The following is an 8,299-nucleotide window of genomic DNA, read 5'->3' on the forward strand; positions in this document are numbered from 1 at the left end:
ACCCTATAAAACAACAGTAATTCACGCACGCCTTGCAGTTTCGCGATCCAGCTAGCAGGGTATCTTCCGGGATATAACGCCATGTAGCCCGTTGGAAGTCAATCGAGGTTTCGGAGGAACATTGCCTGCATCTTCAGGGTCGAAGAATAAGCCAAACAAGAAACGAGCGTGAAAGCAGTGAAGCTCAGCTCTGCAAGTACTCTTTATGTTATGTTTAGTAATTTGATGCGGTTTTGAAAACTATGAGTTGAAATGAAACAGTTTCCGATGAACGAAATATGACGCACAAATGCATTTAGTCTTGAGTTATTTGATTCAGGCGGTGTGTTGTCACGTGTGAGGGTGTGCATTCCCAGATCAGAATTGCTGCACAGAGACACTTTAATTTTCTGTAAATTGATATAAAATATGCGTAAAATGCGCCATAATTACAGATCGATATATATATAAAAATCTTAAATAAGCCAGGACTGTAGGAAACAGCCCCAGAAATTTGAGGTAAGTATGTAATTTGTCAAAAGTTGCACTGTAATTTGTGTTTATCCTAAGCGTTAACCAGTGTAATCTCTGTAATTCAAAACCATGCTGGTCTTAAAATGAACGATCTACAACGTAACGGTGCTGATCCTTGTTAGTGGCACAAAACAAAGGAAGATTTTTCTTTTTCGTGCGTTAGGTACGTCAGTGTCTGGTGTCAGGAAGCCCAGTTTTGCCCGAAGGTCAGAGTGGAACGTAACAGAGCACTGGGAGCTTTGGCATCACATCCAGTCATGCTGTGCCTTGAGTGCCGTCAGTTACCTCACGGCCACAGCTGTACTTGCACAGTAATGACATCACTGGCGCCATTTTAAGTTGTATTTCATAGCACATGCTTATGGAGTTTTGAATGGCGTTCTGAACCTTCAATTTATTTTTACGGTCCCGGTAGTCTTAAAGCTGTTCAAATCGTTGCTTTCTCCTGGCTTCAAAGCCTAGTAGGTTATGCAGCTTCTCTGACACATGAGTAATGCGTGTAGTCGTTATACATTCATCCAACCCGTGACCACTATTCTTAGGAACCGGCTGAGGCGTTGCCAGTCTTTTAACCCTTACCTACGTTCGAGGTTTAAGTGGGATCTTTGTCTTTTCAGCTTCTTTTTCGTAATGATTAAGAATGAAAACTTCAGAGATCACTAAAAATTATGCTGCAGCTGCTGCTACCACCACCGCCGTCGCCGCCGCCGCCGCTCCTCCTCCTAAAGCCATACCACGAATTCATTTGTCATTTTTTTCAGTCATTTTTAAGTAGCCTATGTTTTATAAGTTGACTGTCATTTCCAAACGATGGAAAGTACAGTGAGTAACAAATTTGCATCTGCAATAAATGGACATCGAGACAAGTGAAGTATGAAAACGCAACGAATACTATGCGAAAATATGTGAAGGCTCATTACTCCAAATTTGAGTAGGCCGATACAGTACAGTTGGTATGTCGTGGTTCTCAGCGTCTGTGTCTGATTGTGTGGTCATTTCAGAAGGAGCCGACGATCTGACGTAATCTCGTAATAGTGGAGAACACCGCATTACAGAAATGGTTGATTCGTACAACAGTTTTACCTATCGCGTGGTTTATGCCAAATACTGGGAGTGTGGTTTTTCTTGAGAAGTTGATAGTCGCTCAGCTGGTGAAGTAATTCCTCCCTTCTTTTTGGAATCATAAGGTTCATTACCGTGTTCATAGGTGCCTGCCATGGGCTCTGTCCTGAGCCACTTGGAATCAGTAAACATTCTCTTTGTTTATTGTCTCTTAATGTTGTCCTTCTGTGGACGCTGGTTTATACATCACCTGCATAAGTGTAAGTTAGGCGGCTTAAGGTTGTGGCCTAGTTTTACTCGAATATTACATTGTGACAATCCGAGTAATTTGTAAAAAAAAAAGTCCGTGGCCTGTAGTCCGCAAGCGAACTATAACGATCGAGCGACCGCCGCTTGTCGGCGAAGTTAGTGCCAACTTTTGCGGATAGAGGGCGTCGCGTAGTCAGCGCAGCGGATCCCCACCGCCTTTAATATCGATTTTCTAGACCTGAGGCGCTATTTCCTTGAAATAGCTCCTCAATTATCGTCACAAGGCTCAGTGGACCCCGTTCTACACCCACTACTTCTGTGAAAATCTGGTAGCGCCGGGAATCGAACCAGGGACCTCTGTATCTGTAGCCAGGAACTCTGACCACTAGACAACAGGTAATTTGTAATTGTTTGAAAATATACGTTGTATTTTATTGGGTAGTTGGTACTTTGAAAGCAATAGGATTCCGTGAATGGATCGTGCTGTTTCTATCAATGGACCGAGGCATCAGAGACTATATGGTTATCCTAAAAAGTATTCTTTGTTTCAGTGCGTATGTATTTAGTCCTTTAAAGGAACGCTACAAGCAGTAAAATGTTCCAATCAAACGTCTGTGCATATGCAGGTTTCTTTTTTAGCGTGCCCATGTGGAGAAATTTGCATTAAAATTTCAGAGACTATTTTAATTTGTTCGTGGTGGCTACTTGAATGTGACGCCTATGGGTTCCTGTATCCGCGTCATATTTGCGACCTTCAGAACATATTTTTTGTGGTGCAGGCTGTGTTCAAGAGGTATTCTCGCAATAAAACATCGTGACTTCAGAATTTCATATACAGGGTGGGCCAGACTCAATTAGGGAGTTTTTGATTAGATGTAAGTTTTATTGATAAATGTTAACAATTGCAATGGTCACAAAAATGGAATCGCACACACACAAGTCATCGATTTTCAAGATGCTGGTCAACCTGGGCACCACCTAAGTCAACACAGGCTTGCAGACGCAAAGCAACATTTTCACACGCCTTTCTACACATATTCAGCGGAACTTTATTGAACTCCTGAACAGTCACCTCACGCAGATTTTTCACACTGTCAATGGGATTAGCGTACACATTATCTTTGAGGTAACCCCAAAGGAAAAAGTCTGGTGGGGTGATGTCGCGTGATCGGGCTGGCCAGTCCACAGGCCCTCGATGGCCAATCCAGCGTTGAGGAAAAACTTGATGCAAGAACGCCCGAACAATATTGGCGAAGTGTGGTGGGGCCCCATCTTGCTGCCACCACAGTTCATCAAAGTTCTCTCTCCTCTGAAGTTCTGGGATGACACTTTCCCTCAGCAACTTTAGGTAGGTTTCCCCCGTGACGCAACCTTCAAGGAAGAACGGGCCAATCAGTCCTTCGTACGTCACGCCGTCCCACACCATCACTCCCGGGGACTGGAAATCGTATTCAATGGTGGCACTGGGGTTCTCTGGCCGCCAAAACACCCAGTTGTGTCTGTTGACCGATCCTGATGTGTGAAATTTGGCCTCATCAGTCCAGACAATATTCCGGATAAGGTCAGGGTTCTCCTGAAACTTGGTCAGCATTAACTCTGCGAACTCAAGTCGCCTGTCGAAGTCGTCCACGTTAAGAACATGAATAAGCCGTGGATGGTATGGCGTCAGCTTCATGTCACTCAAAACTCTCCGCAAACTTGTCCTCGAAATGTCCAGTAGGGCCGACAAACGGCGGGTAGACTTCGATTTCTGAGGAGATGATGCCAGTTCCGCAACAACACGTGCTTGTGTGTCAGCAGTTCGGACAGTTCTCGGCTGACCAGGATGCCTGGGATTCAAAGCACTGGCAGTTTCATCAAACTCCTTGTTTATTCGGACGATTGTGTCCCTGTGGACTGCTGGCGGTCCAAATTCTTCCAAAATCCTGCGCTGGACTTCTGATACATTGTTAGTAACTGAGAAAAGGCGCACACATTTTACACGCTGCTCGATAGACAACCGCCTACCGGCCATGACGTTTTCTCGATGCGCACTAAGTAGGCAGATTACTGACCTCGTTCACAGCATACCGTATGATGCTGCCATCTATCGACAACAAAAGGTAATTTCCCATTATCCCGTGTGTTGTTGGATTGGTTAGTTATTAATAATAAAAAACTGGCCCACCCTGTACATAAAATTGTAGTACACTGTAACTGCTCGAATACTCGAGTAAGTTGTCTTAAAATTGGTTAAAATACTTCACGTCCTAATCAAGCTTAAACTTTAGTGTGCCGTATCCTGCACAGTATGATCCTCAAGAACTGCACACGAGTTGCATATTCTGTATAGAACGGAAGTTTCCCAAGTAGCACAGATGTAAAAGTATCGTATTTTAAGTTGATTATAAACACGACGTGAATTATCGTTTCTCCTCCTTGCTTGCTGTCTGCTTCGTACTGCTTTTTTTTTTTTCTTGGCTTGCCATTCGACCCTGTAAATGGAGGTGACATGTTCACCAAAACGTCGGTTGGCTTTCAACGAACTACATGGCGTTATGTCCCATATAGTCGTATTTCCGGAGCTCTGTGTATCCGTGTAATGGCAAGCTGTAAACGGGAGTAGAGCCAGCTTCCGAAACGTCGTGTACGTTTAATGTACTTCAAACACTGCAAAAAGAACTGGTCCGATTGTTCATGTTTTAATCCTTTATAAGGATACGCTTCAAGTGGACTTCAGTTGGCACTGGGGTTGGATTTTTTCGCCATCTCCAGAACAAAACATGTTCGTGTTGTGCGTTTGTCTAAGGAAACTTTTGCATTAGGGGTTTAAATCAGATTCTCTCGTTGGAAATATAGTTGGTATGGTTTTAGCGTGTTTGGAATGCAGTATGTTGCGTGTCAGTGGAGTCCGTCAGGCAACTTCAGGGTATGACACATCGAGACAAGGCCAGTTAAAACTGATCGATTGTTTTAACTGGCAAGCAGCTGTCCACGACACTAAAATGTTCTACCTTGTTCTCGGGCCATGAACTTCTTAGTTCACGTAAAATGTAATTTTATACTGAATTTCTTTTGTGTTACTCATCAGATGCATGTTATTTCTAGGGTTAGTATGGGGGTAGGGCGTAAATCATAACCTTTTTTTCTCTCTCCAAGTAGATTGAAGGAGAATGTATATTCCATGTTCTGTGCTCCCTGTATGAGCGTATTCAGTCGTGGCTTGTGGTATAAGTATATAAAAATGGATTCTTTTATTCTTTATTTGTTTAGCTAATCCATTTTTAATGCCATCTTTCGATTATATTCATTCATGTATCTATGACAGTTTTTAAAATTATTGTTTTCACTTTTAGGTTGCATTTTATTCTGTTTTATTAGTCTCCCTTTTTATTTCTGCACCCACGATTAGTCGACATTTTATAGAGTACTATAAGCCTCTTGTCAGGATTGAGATCCCTGTACATCTGAATTGATTTGTTCCAGTCAAGAGCACATCAAACCATGGGTTACTCTGCCCTACTTTCTAACTCTGCGTTATCAAGGATAATCCCCTGCATTAACGTTCAGGTGAAGGAACTAGGAACCGAACATCGCTGCTGTGTCGGTCGGTATTCATCGCCTTCTGGAGGTCCTGGTTCAGATTTCGCCCCAGAGACCGGCTATTCTGACAAATATTTTATAGTTTTCCTCGATCCCTTTAAAGAGATGCCGGGGTAATGTCTGAAATTATGCAATAGCCGTTTCCTTCCGCATTCTTTCCTGGTCTTTGTTTACTAATCTTACCATTCGGCGTTAGGCGGCTTTAGCTACGGACACCATTAAATAAACTAAAAATAGAAGATGGAACCCGAAGTTTCATCGCCTTCATAATTGAACCCGCAGTGGGACATGGTGCTTCTTAAGTTAGTTTCTTCAAAGTTTCATCTTGACAGTATTCTCCTGGTCTGCTTTGTAGGGCGATTTATCCTGTTTGTTTTACGCGTATAGTTGTCTCCTCTAACAAGCTTCTAGTATTGACACAATCATAAACACAGTTGAACCATACACCACATATGTTCAGTCATCGAAGTGTTTTGCAGTTATTAATATGCAAATAATAAGTGGAATTGGTCATATAGGTTATTGGTGGGAAAGCCAGGAGGAAAGAGACCGCTAGGAAGGCCAAAGACGTAGGTGGGAGGATAATGTTAAAATGAATCTGAGAGAGATAAGGTGGAGTGGTCTGGACTGGATTGATCTGGCTCAGGATAGGGACCATTGGAGGGCTCTTATGAACACGGTAATGAACCATCGGATTCCATAAAATATTGGAAAGTTCTTGAGTAGCTGCATAACTGGCGGCCTCTCAAGAAGGGCTCAGCTCCATGAAGTTAATTTGTTGCAGTGTTAAATGAAACTTGATAACCTTTGTAACAGTAGGTTTGTACGCCTGGAGCACACCTTTCCCCCTCCCCCTTGACTCCACTGATCCATTTTATCATTCATACTCAATGGCTCTTTAGAAAATCGCCCTAAAGGTCACAAATCCATTTCATCGAGTAAAGGTCAAGCGTTCGTGAAGTAGCATGGGTAGAAGAAATTACATTTTAACCTTCAGATTTCATAACCGAATCATAGCCATGTTCATTACTGTTGCATCATGTATACCCGTATACTTGTCACTGGCAATTTATTACCACGCCCCATTCCTTAATTACCAAGTTCAGGGTTTAAGAACGTTAAGGGACTCGAATAAAAACGTAATTTCGCACGTCAGACAGATAGTTTTTTGTCCAGTGAATAAAGATGCTAGAATATTTATTCACTTTCACAAATTTATTTCTCCATTCGTCTTAACTATTTTATGTGCGTAATTTGTAAATATCTGTAATTATGTAAAGTTACTTTAAATTTTTGGCTTGATTCGAACCTGAGACCGCCCGAATACGAGACAGGGATGCTAACCACATAACCGTGACGTTGGGTACAAACTGTTGAAAACTGACAGCACGGTTTCGGTAATGCATTTTATTTCCAAGGACTTAGTCCGTTACGAAGGCCTTTACAAAGTAAACAAGAACACGACCGTGTGAAATTTTTGAGGTTTATGGTCAACAGATTTAATGATCCCAGTCTGTCCTTAAGTAGCGAGTTCTTCCGTAATAGTATGTATTTACATTTTTCATCAGTAACTATTAGGATTCTGCCTTACGATCTCTGCTCGAGTCCTGCGCGTTAGCCCAAGAGTTGAATTGAATATTCTCGTTGGGTTATGAAATACATTTTCAGAATAAGACATTAACACACTTTAGAGGACAGGAAATCTGCAGTGTTCGCGTAGTCTTTATAANCCTTGGATAGAAGGCTGGGTGAAGCCCAGAGCCGGTCTGGACGACGTGGAGAAGAGAAAATTCTTGACTTACCGGGACTCGAACTCCGTCCCCTCTGTCGTCCAGCCCGTAGCCAGTCCCTATACCGACTGAGTTATCCCGGTTTCACAGTCTTTTCGAGTTCTCTCTGGAACTCAACATATTCTTATACTCTATGCATGCCTAAATTATAAGTGACACAGATGTTCTCGTACATGAAGAAAGCGCGTGTACCATAATAGTTTGTGGTTTTAATCGTGTGACGTCATTGGATTTGGTTGGCTATGTCTTCTTGTGCCAACTGTTGTCAAACAAGAAGCAAACAAGACGCCAACCCAGATCGATCTTTTGCCTCTGCTGCTGGACCGTTGACGTCACCTTGCACTCTTATTGATCAAAATGACGGTGAAATTTCTGGTTGCCGTGGCGACCGTCTGGTTGTGTACAGATGTAGTGGGAGGAAGGATAGTGCGACATGTTCGTTGCATATTGGGGAGGGGCTCCTCACTCGATAGAACAGCTATTATTTATATATTCATTCATGTATTTGCGTGCTTATTTATTTATGGTTTAGTTACCGCATTGTCAGTACCGCACATTTATGTAGCAAATTATGGGATTATTATTGCATAATTTATTTGAGGTGTTGTAAAAGGAAGCTGTCATTTAATTTTAGGTACTAACCTGATAATCCTTCCCAGTGCAACATTTGTTATGGAGACAGAATAGGAATGTCTAAATTGTTACTGTAATTTAAACTTGGCCTCTAAACACAAATGCTTTGAATAATTTGTTAAATATTTTCACAAACAAAAAAAAAAATGAAGGCACGCGGTAGCGTAGTGGTTAAGACACTATGCTACAAGCCGGAAGGTCGCGGGTTCACATCCCGATGAGGTCATTGGATTGTTTTTCAATTGACCTAATCCTTCCACCCGCACTAGGCCCGGGGGTTCACTCAGCCTCTAACAGGAGTGAGTACCAGGAATTAATTAAATAATTTTCCTGGGGAGTAAAGCGCGGTCGGCGCGTAAGGCTGACAACCTTACCGCCATCTTTGAGCCGATTGTCTAGATAATGTGGGATCCTCAACGTCTCACAACCCTATGGACCTTCACGGCCTGGTACAGGGATAAAAAAAAGTA

At 42.5% G+C, this 8,299-nt stretch overlaps 1 protein-coding gene across 2 annotated transcripts in view; it reads left to right on the forward strand.

Annotated features, from left to right (window-relative positions):
• LOC111866268 (lissencephaly-1 homolog) overlaps positions 1 to 8,299 on the forward strand; it is an 83,051-nt gene that overhangs the window by 54,563 nt on the left and 20,189 nt on the right. The gene's annotated exons all lie outside the window — the stretch shown is intronic.

Source organism: Cryptotermes secundus, unplaced genomic scaffold (assembly GCF_002891405.2).
Source record: "Cryptotermes secundus unplaced genomic scaffold, Csec_1.0 scaffold1025, whole genome shotgun sequence".
NCBI classification, from domain to species: Eukaryota; Metazoa; Arthropoda; class Insecta; order Blattodea; family Kalotermitidae; genus Cryptotermes; species Cryptotermes secundus.